The following is a 16,217-nucleotide window of genomic DNA, read 5'->3' on the forward strand; positions in this document are numbered from 1 at the left end:
TGGTTCCAAGATTGATATGATCATCATCGCACACTCCCTATACTTTCGGGATTAGTGTTAAACTTAAAATAAATGTTATTTAGTGTTTGCGTTGAGCATGAATATGATTGGATCATGTTTATTGCAATACGGTTATTCATGTAAGTTAGAGAATAATTGTTGTTCTGTTTACATGAATAAAACCTTCTATGGCCATACACCCAATGAAAATGGTTTGTTGGATCTCGATCTTGGTGATACACATTTTCATAATATTGAAGCCAAAAGATGCAAAGTTAATAATGATAGTGCAAATTATATGTGGCACTGCCGTTTAGGTCATATTGGTGTAAAGTGCATGAAGAAAATCCATGCTGATGGCTTTTGGAATCACTTGATTATGAATCAATTGATGCTTGCGAACCATGCCTCATGGGCAAGATGACTAAGACTTTGTTCTCCGGAACAATGAAACGAGCAACAAATTTGTTGGAAATCATACATACTGATGTATGTGGTCCGATGAATATTGAGGCTCGCGACAGGTATCATTATTTTCTGATCTTCACAGATGATTTGAGCAGATATGGGTATATCTACTTGATGAAACACAAATCTGAAACATTTGAAAAGTTCAAAGAATTTCAGAGTGAAGTTGAGAATCATCGTAACAAAAATAAAAGTTTCTACGATATGATCACAGAAGTAAAATATTTGAGTTACGAGTTTGGCCTTCTGTTAAAACAATGTGAAATAGTTTCACTACTCACGCCACCTGGAACACCACAGTGTAATGGTGTGTCCGGACGTCGTAACCGTACTTTATTAGATATGGTGCGATCTATGATGTCTCTTACCGATTTACCACTGTCGTTTTGGGGTTATGCATTAGAGACAGCTACATTCACGTTAAATAGGGCACCATCTAAATCCGTTGAGACGACACCGTATGAACTATGGTTTGGCAAGAAACCTAAGCTGTCGTTTCTTAAAGTTTGAGGTTTCAATGCTTATGTGAAAAAGTTTCAACCTGATAAGCTCAGACCCAAATCGGAGAAGTGCGTCTTCATAGGATATCCAAAAGAAAATGTTGGGTACACCTTCTATCACAGATCCGAAGGCAAGATATTCATTGCTGAGTTTGGTTCCTTTCTAGAGAAGGAGTTTCTATCGAAAGAAGTGAGTGGGAGGAAAGTAGAACTTGATGAGGTAACTGTACCTGCTTCCTTATTGGAAAGTAGTTCATCACAGAAATCTATTCCCGTGACTACTACACCAATTAGTGAGGAAGCTAATGATGATGATCATGTAACTTCAGATCAAGTTACTACCGAACCTCGTAGGTAAACCAGAGTGAGATCCGCACCAGAGTGGTACGGTAATCCTGTTCTGGAGGTCATGTTACTTGACCATGACGAACCTACGAACTACGAGGAAGCGACAATGAGCCCAGATTCCACGAAATGGCTTGAGGCCATGAAATCCGAGATGAGATCCATGTATGAGAACAAAGTATGGACTTTGATTGACTTGCCCAATGATCGGCAAGCCATTGAGATTAAATGGATCTTCAAGAGGAAGACGAACGCTGATAGTAGTGTTACTATCTACAAAGCTAGAATTATCGCAAAAGGTTGTCGACAAGTTCAAGGTGTTGACTATGATGAGAGTTTCTCACTCGTATCTATGCTTAAGTCTGTCCGAATCATGTTAGCAATTGCCGCATTTTATGAAATCTGGCAAATGGATAAACAATACTGCATTCCTTAATGGATTTATTAAAGAAGAGTTGTATATGATGCAACCAGAAGGTTTTGTCAATCCTAAAGGTGCTAACAAAATATGCAAGCTCCAGCGATCCATCTATGGACTGGTGCAAGCATCTCGGAGTTGGAATATATGCTTTGATAAGTTGATCAAATCATATAGTTTTATACAGACTTGCGGTGAAGCCTGTATTTACAAGAAAGTGAGTGGGAGCACTACAACATTTCTGATAAGTATATGTGAATTACATATTGTTGATCGGAGATAATGTAGAATTATTCTGCAAAGCATAAAGAAATGTTTGAAAGGAGTTTTTCAAAGAAAGACCTCAGTGAACCTGCTTACATATTGAGCATTAAGATCTATAGAGATAGATCAAGACGCTTGATAAGTTTTTCAATGAGTACATACCTTGACAAGATTTTGAAGTAGTTCAAAATGGAACAGTCAAAGAAAGAGTTCTTGCCTATGTTACAAGGTGTGAAACTGAGTAAGACTCAAAGCCCGACCACGGCAGAAGACAGAAAGAGAATGAAAGTCATTCCCTATGCCTTGGCCATAGGTTCTACAAAATATGTCATGCTATGTACCAGATCTATTGTATACCCTACACTGTTTTTGGCAAGGGAGTACAATAGTGATTTAGGAGTAGATCACTGGACAGCGGTCAAAATTATCCTTAGTGAAATAAGGATATGTTTCTCGATTATGGAAGTGACAAAAAGGTTCGTCGTAAAAGGTTACGTCGATGAAAATTTTGACACTGATCCAGATGACTCTAAGTCTCAATCTGCATACATATTGAAAGTGGGAGCAATTAGCTAGAGTAGCTCCGTGCAGAGCATTGTTGACATAGAAATTTGCAAAATACATACGGATCTGAATGTTGCAGACCGTTGACAAAACTTCTCTCACAAGCAAAACATGATCACACCTTAGTACTCTTTGGGTGTTAATCACATAGCGATGTAAACTAGATTATTGACTCTAGTAAACCCTTTGGGTGTTGGTCACATGACGATGTGAACTATGGGTGTTAATCACATGGTGATGTGAACTATTGATGTTAAATCACATGGCGATGTGATCTAGATTATTGACTCTAGTGCAAGTGGGAGACTGAAGGAAATATTCCATAGAGGCAATAATAACGTTATTATTTATTTCCTTATTTCATGATAAATTTTTATTATTCATGCTAGAATAGTATTAACAGGAAACATAATACATGTGTGAATACATAGACAAACAGAGTGTCACTACTATGCCTCTACTTGACTAGCTCGTTGATCAAAGATGGTTAAGTTTCCTAACCATAGAAACGAGTTGTCATTTGATTAACGGAATCACATCATTAGGAGAATGATGTGATTGACTTGACCCATTCCGTTAGCTTAGCACTTGATCGTTTAGTTTGTTGCTATTGCTTTCTTCATGACTTATACATGTTCCTATGACTATGAGATTATGCAACTCCCGTTTACCGGAGGAACACTTTGTGTGCTACCAAACGTCATAACGTAACTGGGTGATTATAAATGTGCTCTACAGGTGTCTCCAAAAGTACTTGTTGGGTTGGCGTATTTCGAGATTAGGATTTGTCACTCCGATTGTCGGAGAGGTATCTCTGGGCCCACTCGGTAATACACATCACTATAAGCATTGCAACTAATGAGTTAGTTGTGAGATGATGTATTACGGAACGAGTAAAGAGACTTGCCGTAACGAGATTGAACTAGGTATTGAGATACCGACGATCGAATCTCGGGCAAGTAATATACCGATGACAAAGGGAACAACGTATGTTGTTATGCGGTCTGACCGATAAAGATCTTCGTAGAATATGTAGGAGCCAATATGGGCATCCAGGTCCCGCTATTGGTTATTGACCAGAGAGGTGTCTCGGTCATGTCTACATAGTTCTCGAACCCGTAGGGTCCGCACGCTTAACGTTCGTTGACGATATAGTACTATGAGTTATGTATGTTGGTAACCGAATGTTGTTCGGAGTTCCGGATAAGATCACGGACATGACGAGGAACTCCGAAATGGTCTAAAGATAAAGTTTGATATATGGGATAATAGTGTTTGGTCTCCGGAAGGGTTCCGGATGTTTCCCGAAATGTTTGGGTACGAGAACACTTTATTTGGGCCAAAGGGGAAAGCCCACAAGGTTTTTGGAAAGCGCAAAAGGAAGTTTTGCGGAGTCCAGGGGCCAGACGCCAGGGTCCCTGGCATCTGGTTCCAGACGCCGGGAACCCTGGCGTCTGGTCCTGGAGTCCGAGAAGGACTCTTGCCTTTCGGGTGAAACCGACTTTGTGGAGGCTTTTACTCCAAGTTTACACCCCAAGGCTCAACATATAAATAGAGGGGTAGGGCTAGCACCCAAAAGAGATCAAGAAACACCAAGCCGTGTGCCGGCTACCCCGTCCCCTCTAGTTTATCCTCCGTCATAGTTTTCGTAGTGCTTAGGTGAAGCCCTGCGGAGATTGTTCTTCACCAACACCTTCGCCACGCCGTCATGCTACCGGAGCTCATATACTACTTCGCCCATCTTGCTGGATCAAGAAGGCGAGGACATCATCGAGCTGAACATGTGCAGAACTCGGAGGTGCCGTGCATTCGGTAATTGGATCGGTCGGATCGTGAAGACGTACGACTACATCAACCGCGTTGAGAAACGCTTCCGCTTACGGTGTACGAGGGTATGTAGACAACACTCTCCCCTCTCGTTGCTATGCATCACCATGATCCTGTTTGTGCGTAGGAAAATTTTAAAATTACTACGTTCCCCAACATCCCGAGGCATCCGTTCTGGTAAGTAGTTTAGTTTAGGGTTATTAGTCCTCGCAGATGCGGTGTTCGGACAGATGACGGTGTTTATTCTTCGAGTTTGTCTTCTGGGCTTCGACCGCCCTCGAGTTCGTCCGTTTGGACGTAATCGACGGAGCTTGGGCATAGATTCCCGCCGTTTCCTTGGGCGATGAGGTTAGGGCTTCTCATCATGCATCGAGATTTGGTGTGAGGTGCTTCAAATCTACGCAAGAGTTCAATGACAAAAACTACGACTCTAGGGCGTTGGTCCTTAAGGCCACGTGCATGAAGACTTTCCGTCTATCATCAATAAGGTCAAGCTGGCTCCGGTAGTGGAGCGGTGACAGCGATGCGTCGACTTCTCGTTCTGACGGCAGTAGTGGTCGTTCGATGATCTTCGAATCTCGATTTAATTTTTGTTATGTTTGAGAGGATTTGTACTTTCCATGAACTTCTATAATAGATTCAATCCTTTTCGTAGAAAAAAATAAAATAACAAGCGGTACACATTACTTTTACGAAGAAACTAATTACATTAGCTCTCAACCAGACGCCCGTGCGTTGAGGATACAGACTCCTACACCGATGCTACTTCTTAAAAAAACACAGATGATAAGTGTCGCACGAAGCAATCCGGTCCAGAGGTTTTTACAACTAAAGTTGTTATTCAAAAAGAAAAAATAAACCTAAAAAAACTGAAACTTGACATCTAAAAGGAAATAGCCATGCTTAGAGTTTCCATCCTCACGTTACTAAAATTCCCATAAAAAGTATTCGGAGTTGTCATGTGTCCATGTGGGTTCTTAAAAAGGTTTACCGCCTAAGTGTCCAAATAAGCGCTTTTGCAGTATAGATACTTCATGGGCAAATGGTTAGGGCATGTACAGTGGATCATAAAAGTCTTATTTTAAGTCTGACATATAGTTTAGAGATGACAATAAAGTTATGTCTACAATGTATTATCTTTTAGTCTTATCTTTAACAATTAGTTATTTCTAAAAATATGGTGAGACAATTGTGCTAAAAGATCATCTTTTAAATATAGAAGACAAACATTTTTTTATAATTTCTTTCTCCTCCATCTCAACATATACCCATGTAGCACTTTTAAAATAGTATCATTCTACATTCATACAAGGACTGAAGTTGTAGTCTACTCGCTACCCCGCAGAAAGAAAAACTTACTCACCAACTGTCTCAACTGTCCTGATCGTGTTGCCTGACCAAGAAAGACTACCACGCCGGCCGTTCAATTTTTTTTTGCAGCACCAAAATAGTCGTTTTGCGCACAGGAGCGACGAAGAGGTTTGTTAGATGGACAAAAACATGGCACCCAATCTGGCAGTCCCACCTGCAACAACCTACATTTTGCAGCACGCGCGAGCGGGCGCACCAAATACGCAGCGCGCAATCCCGTTTCCCCCAGCGCGCTGAACCTTGTTTACCACGTGCGGGATTTTAACGCGGTTGCTGAAGCGCTAGTTTTAGTCATGCGCGCTATGTAGCCGTTTTTTTCAGCGCGTGGGTTGAAGATGCTCTTACAAGGACTGAGGTTATAGTTTACTCACTAACCCAGAGAAAGGAAAATTTACTCACTAACTGTCTCAACTGTCCTGATCGTGTTGCCTGACCAAGAAAGGCTACCACGCCGGCCCATTAAAACACACTTCCCTTTCCTCTAAACAAATCGTACTCCTACTTCCCTTCTTATTTTTTTAAAGAGAGAAAAAACGGCTTTATTGATCACTTAAGAAAGTTATAAAGAGTTTTTGGATACAATCCGAAGCAGGATGAAAACCCACAAGGCTAGACAAATTCTTATAAGATTCAGCTAAATGAGCCGTCATATTAGCTTGCCGATGGGCATGCTTATACACCACAAAAACAAAGCTTTGAGAATCAAAGTTGATGTCTTCAACAACATCACTGCGCTTTCCTAACCAGCAGTGTGCTTCCGCAACATATACCATCTCGTACTCCTACTTCCCTTCTTCTGTCTCAGTCGGAAGTTAATGATCCTTTACTTTTATTAAGTTCTCGTACTGGTCTACGCTTTCCCAACCACCAGTGCGCTTTCGCAACATATACGATCCCGTACTCCTTTTTGCGAGGGGTAATGTGTCCCCCGCAAAAAGAAAATACAAGCTAGCCAGAAAGGTCAGCTAAAAAGAGGACAATCGGTCATGGCATTCGTGGATGTCTTGATCATTTTTGTTTGGTTTTTGTGTTGTCGTGTTGCTCAGCTGTGGAGACGATGGCGTACCGAAATAAATACCTCTGGTCCTATCGTTGTCATGGTAACGATGGTTCTGGTGCCAACTGCGTGTCGATCCTTTGAGTTGCGGGGGAGAGCCATCAACCACGATGCTTGCGCCTTGGTTAGCTGTGACGACAGTCTCATTAGTAGAGATTCTGCGATGGCATTTTCAGAGTGAACATTGTGTTACAGTCTCCTCGTCTAGCAATCATATTTTTTCTTAAATTCACTGTTTATGTTTTATATTTTTCACGAATACGCAAAGTTTGTGTATCTTTCATTGCTAGAAGGTAGAGAACCACAAAACCACATTTAAAAGAAAACAATAGCGGACATAAAAACAGAAATTTTAGACTTTTTGGCCAAAAGAGGCTCCAACACCAGACCTAAAACAACATGGATACCAAAAGAAATTTGGTAGCCACCTAAATTATGCTATCCAGGACTAGGATATAGGTCCTCCCTACCACGTTACCAAAACCAAAAACGCAGCCACGGGAATGCAACCGCTGCCCATTTGAACGTTATCACTACCCCACCTGCATCCATCCCAGCCGATTCCAACAGTCGTTGCCTCCACTCTCACGGTCGCCCTGGGGCCCATTACCAACCCGTCGTCGCCCGATTCCATCTGTCGCACCCACCGCCGACCTTGCCCGCCACCCCCCGATTCATGCCGCCCTCAAAATCGGCACCAAGGACCCCGCCCCCGACCTCATTGCCTAGCCACGCCACCCCATATGTCCTTGCTACACCGACGACTGCGCCATGCCTCCTCTGACCTCTTTCTCACCATAGGAGATGTCACAACCGCCCAAGCACCCCCTAGGTACCGCAGTGTTGGGCTCTGGCTGAGGGGCAAGTAGGCGACAGAGATCCACAACCCATACACGGGCAAGCGTGTGTTGCTTGGCAAGTTCGCCACACATGAGGAGGTGGCGCGTGCCTATGATGCCACAACACTCCATTTCTTTGGAAGTCAGGCGAGGCTAAACTTCCCGCCGACTCCCCCCACCACGACATTTCTTACGCTCCCTTTAGGGTCGTCTCCTGGGCCGAGGAGGAGGACCACAACAAGGCCAAGGTGCATTCCGCGGCTGAGCGGGGCAATGCCACCTTGGTGGCCAAGCTCGTCAAGGAGAACCCACAGCTCCTCACGCAGAACAACAGCGTTCTTTGAGTCACTAGAGGACGCATGCAAGATCGAGTGGGAGTGTGAGCAAATCGCCAACCCCAACACCGAGTTATTCCACGAGTTCGATGTCGAGCTCTTCGACGAGGAGGAGAAGGTGGAGTCACCTACAACCAATGACCAGGGGGCGAGGGGATTAATGAACATTTCCTCCAATTACCTCGCCGTGATGGTGAGTATTAGGGCTAGTTTTTAGCGCAATATAGCTAGTTTTATTGCAATGTGGTGGTACATATGTTTATTTTTTTTGAAATAAACCGCTAACTTCATTAATTAGAAATAACAATTACATCGTCAATAAGAAAAGTTACAATTTCATTCAAGGGCTCCTCAAAACTGTCCCTTGTCGCAGAAAATTTCGCTAACCTAGCAAGTTCATGAGCCAGCTTATTTGCTTCCCTATTACAATGTTCACACCTAGCAAGAGGAAAATCACAAGCCAAAAAATAGCAATCATCGAAGACTGTTGTCGCCGCTCCCGCCGATTGTCCTCCATTCCTCATTGTGTTGATGACTTCCATATTATCGGAGTTAATAACAAGACGATTGCATCCCACCCTCTGTGCAAGAAGTAATCGAAACCTTAGGGCCAACACTTCTGCTGTCAAAACATCCGCACAACCAATCAATTTTCCAGTTTCTGCCAACAATGAATTTTCATTGTCATCTCTGAGAACAGTCCCAGCCGTGCCTCTAAGCAGATCGTGATCAAAAGAAGCATCGACATTCAATTTAACAAATCCCATAGAAGGTCTGCTCCATCCACCTGTTTTACTAGATGCATTATGGGAGTGGGCATTAACATAGTTAGTTGTTATGGCATGAATCCCCATGGAAGTTTGGCACACATTTTGAAACTTTCCTTCATGAATCAGCTTACATCTATCTCATCATAGATACCAAGCTGTTATAGTGATCAGTGCACGTACATTCTGGTTGCCAAAATAGATAGTTCTTGATCTGGCATAAGAAGTCAAAATTCAAGTATTGCCTCTCCCACACAATCAATAGCACATGCCTTTTTAATCACCCTGTACATCCCCAATTTACTCCAAACCTCTTTTGCTTTTGACAAAGGAAAAATACATATTTCGTATCTTCTGGTCCATTCGAGCATGAGGGGCAGATGAGCTAGATCTTCATGTGTCTATTGGCAAGCGTAACACGGCACGTGAGGGTTCCATGCAAAGTACGCCAAATGAATTTTTTTACCTTGTCGGGCATGATAATTTCCAAATCTTACACCAAATAGGATTGACATTGATTCTACCCATACCATTTGTATATCACACTTTCCTTTCATGTTGTTGGTTCCATTCCTCCAAGTAAGCAGATCGAACAATGAACAAACCATTTTTTGTGTAGCTCCATGCAATGAAATCTGACATATTATGCATAGGGAGAGGGAATCACGAGAACTCTTTGAGCATCAATTGGCCATAGAGTTCGTCGCACCAAGTCTTCGTCCCAACAATTCGTGACTGGATTAATAAGATCAGATACCTTTGACAGAAGGTGCCCTCTTCTAGGAGTGATAATTTTTCCTATTTGCGTCGTGTGGGATCCATGCATCTCTCCAAATATCTATACTTTGCCATTTCCAACTCGCCAGATATAGCCATTTCTCAGAGAATTTACACCCGCCATAATACTTTGCCAAGTAAAAGACGAACCCTTTTTTAAACTTGCACTCATCAAATCACCATCAGGAAAATACTTAGCTCTCAAAATAGTGGCACATAACGAGTCAGGTTTATCAATAAGACGCCATGCTTGTTTGGCTAACAAAGCCAAGTTGAAACAGTGGATATCTCGAAAGCCCATACCTCCCTAGTTTTTTGGGACACACATCTTCCACCATGTCATCCAATGCATCCTCTTTTGATTGCCCTCGTCATCCTACCAGAATTGCGACATCACATCAATAATTCCTTTGCAATTTTTTTAGGAATTTTAAAGAAGGACATGGCATAGGTTGGGATAGCTCGTATAACAGATTTGAGCAAAATTTGCTTTCCTCCAGCGGATAATAATTTTTCTTTCCATCCACTAATTCTCATTATAATTCTATTAATCAAGAATTGAAAACAATCACTCTTGTCCATACCCTCATTTCCAGGCAAACCCATATGTTTAATTTATTATCGTACTGATGTTTAATGTATATTTTATGTTTATTGCGCAACTTGCCATAGATGTGTTACCTTCATATTTCATTTACTTTTGAAATTTTAGGTATCCAGTATTTAGGTCTGTTGTAAAAGCCCTGTTCAAGTTCGTCCTATTAACAAGTTAACTTGCCGATTAATCCCAACTTACAAGGTCATCGAGTTGCCAATAAAAAGATAAATCGACTGATTAATTGGTTAAATTATCGATTAACTTGCCAATTAGCCTATTAATTTCCCTACTCGCCAGCCAACCGAGCAGCTACCAGTTAACGATTTCCTCAACAATGTGTAAAAATAGAAATATTTTTTGCTACCCAAATATTCCCTCTCGGGAAAATTTCAGGTGCTCCCATCCTTGTGGTGCTCCCCATGCTCCAACTTCAAAACATCAATTTTAAATGTTTCAAAATTTTCAGAAAAAAATCTGAATGCTCACAAGGAATGTGACTACAACCCCTAAAAATTTCAGGTCCAAATTCGAAATGTCCATTGAGAAACAAAAACGACAAATTCAGCTGTGAATAGTGTCAAATGTTGCTTTTGTCTTTTTTTTGTGAACATGCTTTTGTCTTTTTATGACACTATTCATGCTAGATTTCACAATTTCGTTTCTCAATTTCCTTTAGAGTTTAGATCTGAAATTTCTAGGACTTGTAGTTACATTTATTGTCAACATTCATAAAAAAAATTCAGAATTTTTTGAAACATTTAAAATTGATTTTTTTTTAAGTTGAAGTATGAGGAGCACCCCAAGGATGAGAGTACCTGATATTTCCCCATTCCCTCTCCTCTATCTAAAGTGGATTCAGGTAGCCAAATTTTAGGTGTGTGCTATTGAAGATGCTCTTAGTACTATACTAGTATACGACTTCTAGGCTTTGAAAACGAAAAGCTAGGGTGGTCATTAATTGACCCCTTGTGTTTTCATTAACATATCCTCGTCCTATATATTTACACCTGGAGAGCAGATCGAGCTGATCACTCCATACATTCAGCGATCGATTCTCTATGGACGCTAGCAGTTGTAGCCCCAGTGGAGCCGCTCTACCAACAACCCGGCTACTCCCGATACGCACGCAACGATCAGCAGTGGCCGAATGGACGACGACAGACTATTCCGCGACCGCGGCGGCAGCGGAGGAGGAGCCCTTGAGCCCCACTGCAAGGCTCATGGAAACCATACACATCATCGTCACCGTCGGCCTTGGCTGCCCCGTAAACCTCCCCGTCTTCAGCGCCGGCATCGCCGCCCAGCTTGCCCGCTACCCACGCTTCCGTAGCATCCAAGTATATACCTACTCTTACCATCAAAGATATACACTACTAGCTTAGTTTGTTTAACTCGTGAGCGCGCGCGTAAATGCTTGGCAGGTGACAGACGGCTCAAAAGGCCCACGGTGGGTGCGGACGGCGGTGAACGTGGACGACCACATGATCGTCCCGACGCTGCACCCCGTCGCCGTGGAGGCCGACCCGGACCGGGCCTTGGAGGACTACGTGGCCTCGCTGTACACTCTCCCCATGGACCGCTCCCGTCCACTCTGGGAGTTCCACTTCCTAGACTTCCCAACATCCGAGGCGGCCTCCACCGCGGTGATCCGCCTGCACCACTCTCTCGGTGACGGGATGTCGCTGATCACGCTGCTCCTGGCGTCCGCCCGGAGCGTCGCCGACCCAACACGCCTGCCGGCCATGCCGGAGCAGCCGGCGCGCACTGGCGCCATCTACGTGCCACGGCGCCGGCAGCCCCCGGCCGCAGGTGTCCTGGCAGCGTTCGTCACATGGATCTGGTCGTATCTTGTGCTCGTATGGAACACCATGGTAGACTTTGCCATCTTTGCTGTGACCATTGTGTTCCGTAGAGACCTGCACACGCTCTTCAAACGTGTGGACGGCGACGTCACGTCCAACCGCAGCAGGCGCTTTGTGCACCGGAGTCTTAGCTTGGACGATGTCAAGCTCATCAAGAATGTCATGAACTGCGTAAGTAACCAGCTATCGATTAGAATCCTAATGTGTGATACTACCTAAGTCCCAAAATAATTAAAATTGTTGATTTGTCCAAAATCAAAGTCTAAGTTTGACCAAGTCTATAAAAAAAATATTAACATGTAGAACATGAAATTAGCAAGTCTCGTGGGATTCTTTATGAAATATCTGTTTATATAATTTGTATTTGATGCTGTAGATCTTAGCACATTTTTTATAGAGTTGGTCAAAGTAAGCAAGTTGACTTAGAATAAACCTAGAATTTCAATTGTTTTGAAACGGGGGGAGTATTATTCTTGCATACACTCCATCTGAAAATTTTAAATTCTGTTTATGCATTTTTTTCTCTTCTGTTTCCGGAGACTGTCAATGATGTGCTAGTCGGGGCGACTTCGGCAGCTCTGTCACGATATTACTTTCGCAAGTCTGGTAAGTGGTGTAGGTCTGGCCACAGGGGGCGTATAGTTTCTCCCGCAGGTCGATCTGTTGTATTTACCACATATACATTAATTTACGTAACTCGTCTTCAATTTATGTTAGGTTCCTCTAAGGCCAGCAAACTATGTTTGCGGTCTGTTCTCCCTGTCAATACAAGACCAACCACTAGCCTACAAGTAAGTTTTTTAAATGAAAATATATACAATCTAAATGCAGGAATAATTAATCTACATATTTCTGCACCAAATGTTTACTCATTTCTTATCTTTTATATCTAAATTGCTAACCCTCACTAATATATTGCAAAATATTCCACAAGTGAAATTAACACTCTAGACATCGGAAATAATCGCCAACGTTCAAGTTTGGTCATTAGTTTTCGTACGAATATGTCAGTAAAAGAATAAAATCATGGTATTTATGAAATTATGTTTCTTAATAAACTAATTTTTTTATATATGTTCACCTAACTAACCTAAATAATTACAGTGCATATTACTAGTTACTATTAGAGTAGCTAGTTTGATTCCACGCTTTCTGAAGGGCAATTTGTTTCCAAATGGAGGTTTTAAGTCAATGGATTACTAATTTGTAGCATATCACTATTTTCATCTAACGTTTCCTTACAACTATGTACAGACCTATGTTGATATGATAGAATCCGGTAAGAGTAACGATGTGGCATGGGGAAATCAACTAGGCTACATCCTCCTTCCATTTCATTTAGCGATGCACAGTGATCCACTTGCATATGTTCGCAAGGCAAAGAAGATCATCGATAGGAAAAAGAGCTCACTTGAAGTTATCTTCACGTGTAAAATGAATGCATTTTTTGTCAAAATGTTTGGCATGAAGGTATATATGCTGCCTGTTTGTACTTATATGTTTTATTTTCTAAAATTAAAGTACACAAACTAAGCAACTACTTGTTTAACAACATAACATTGCTCTTATCTAGTTAGTGTCCATGTTTTTCAACTTGATAAGCAGGTGGCCTCTTTTATCTATCAACGCATGTTCGCCAATACAACTTTTTTGTTCTCAAACATGGTTGGACCAACTGAACAAATAGAGTTCTACGGGCACCCAATTGTCTTCATTGCACCTTGTAGTTATGGAGGTCCACATGTAAGTCATCCACGATCTTAAATCAAAACCTTCAATCATAAGCAACATTTGTCCTTTTGTCAACGCAAATCGTCTACCACAATCCACAACGCAAGGAAATTTTCATCACACATTGCTTTCACAAAGAAAACCACTTTACCTTGTATAAATTATCAAAAATTCTCAGGTAAGTTACTTTGGTTTTGTAGAAGATAAAAATGAGAATAGGAACCCAAAATATCAACGACTGAAAGCCTAAATTTCCACTTTGTTGATGTATAGTTACATCTGAAATGATATTGTGCCTAGGAGGAACTACAATATACAATTTAAAGAGCACTCAAACAAGGTGAGGTGTACTCTAACACCAATCACTAGTGGAGTTTTTACAATAATGAGGATTGGTATGAGTATGTGGGTAGTTGAATTTCCTCTCATTTTAGTGTGAACTTGAATCCATGACTCAAAATGGGATGCAATGTCAGATACATCTCTCTGTATAGTTGATCACTAGATGGCTCCCCAATTAAAGAGATGACTTACCTTGGGTGGGCATACACCCTACCAACCAAAGTAAGATCAACTCCTTGGAACAATATAAGTACTAAAACTTAATTACATGCAATAAATGAGAATGGAAGTAAACCTATTTAAACCATTCAGACACCCTATTATTTTTGTTAAATCAAGAAGATTTATTTTACAGGCCTTGGTTGTGCAGTACCAGAGTTACGATAACACTATTAAGGTAATTCTGTCAGTCGACGATGAAGTGATTCTAGATTATGCTCAACTTTTGGATGACTTCACTGAGTCCTTCGGGCGCATTAAGGATGCGTCTTCAAGGCTTTCAGCATCCATCATCAAGAAAGAGTAATCAAGAAGCAACTGCATCGGTGTGAGATACTTTCGAAAACTGTGTAATGCTAGCGGTATACTCCTATATATTATGTGTGTGCATCACAAGTCACAACATGGTAATATAAACCGAGAAACTCAACCAAAATAAGGTTACAAGTAAAATTTATTCATTATTATTGTTGGAGAATGATGTATCAGAAGGAATAATATAAACTATAACATTTATGCCAGGATTGGGCATAATCCATTATACTCCTGTGCCATTACACTTATGCCTATATGGCTTTATTTCGTCCATGAACTCTTGCAATTAATACCCCTCTGTTCCAAAATAAGTGTCGTTGATTTAGTACAACTTTGTAGGGAGTACGTCACTTCGTGTCTCTTTGGTTAATAAAGTTTAAAAAACAATCCCAAGGGCATAAATGCATAATACATATAGTGCTTATTATCCGCCAAGGAACATAAAACGTGTGGATTTTTGAAGATCGAATGTGTCATGTTTTTCTCCTAGAGATTTAGACTATTATAAGTGGAAGAGTAGGGCAAGCTTTGGATGAATTGTTGTATTATTGGGCAAACTTATTAACCATCTCTTTTTTCTCTTTTTTTCTCAACAAATATTTCATTACCCTATAAAAATCACCACTTTTGCGAAACCTAATCAAAGTTACTTGCACATATATTGTTGATCACATGGCCGATTAAAGTTGGACCACTCCAAATTACCTTCTTAACCAACCATTCTCCCTCATTAATTCCATGCTTAACCCTCCCCCACCCCCACCCCGGGCTAAAAAAAACACCTAGAAACTTTGCTGTGGCGTTGCTCCACTCCCCACTACCAGTTGGTGTGCTATTCACTGATAAGCCTATGCACTCCAACATTGGCCTCGATCCCCTCCCCTCTACCGCTCTTCTCCATACCCGGTCAGTCCAAAGATGAACCCCGTTGGTTGTCACTCTAGACTTGTCTCCTTGGTAGGGAATATCATGCATGATCGGACAACTCGCCCAACTCGTATCCTGAGGTGAAAGCATCATCTTCTCTCGTGTCCATGATAAGGAGAAGACCCCATTGTTGGGGAACATTGCATGGGAAACACAAATTTTCCTATGCTCACTAAGATCAATCTAGGAGATGACTATCTAGGAGAGGAGAGACTGGATCTACATACCCTTGTAGATCGCTAAGCGGAAGCGTTAAGAAACGCGGTTGATGTAGTCGAACGTCTTCGCAATCCAATTACGATCCGTCCCGCGAACTTCGATCTAGTGCCGAACGGATGGCACCTCCACGTTCAACACATGTACGGCTTGATGACACCTTCACCTCCTCGATCCAGCAAGCGATGGTGAAGTATTAGCTCGAGTCCTCCGGCAACACGACGGCGTGGTGGCGGTGGTGGTGGCGAAAATCTCAATAGAGCTTTGCTAAGCACTACGGAGAAGAAGATGGACTACGAGGGAGAAGAAGGGCAGCACTGTGGCGTGGAGATGTCCTCAAAAGGTGCGGCTGCCCTCTCTCTACCTCTCTCTATATATAGGGGGAAGGGAGGAGGAGGAGGCGCCCTAGATCCAATCTAGGATTGGCGGCCAAGGAAGATGGCGGCGCCCCCCTTAGGAAACCCTAGGGTGGCTT

The 16,217-nt window shown here is 42.1% G+C and overlaps 1 pseudogene; it reads left to right on the plus strand.

Annotated features, from left to right (window-relative positions):
* Positions 1-4,250: 4,250 nt before the first annotated feature.
* LOC119299915 lies at positions 4,251-14,816 on the plus strand (annotated as a pseudogene).
* The last annotated feature ends 1,401 nt before the right edge of the window (positions 14,817-16,217 follow it).

The sequence above is a fragment of the Triticum dicoccoides genome, chromosome 5A, assembly GCF_002162155.2.
Source record: "Triticum dicoccoides isolate Atlit2015 ecotype Zavitan chromosome 5A, WEW_v2.0, whole genome shotgun sequence".
Taxonomy (NCBI): Eukaryota; Viridiplantae; Streptophyta; class Magnoliopsida; order Poales; family Poaceae; genus Triticum; species Triticum dicoccoides.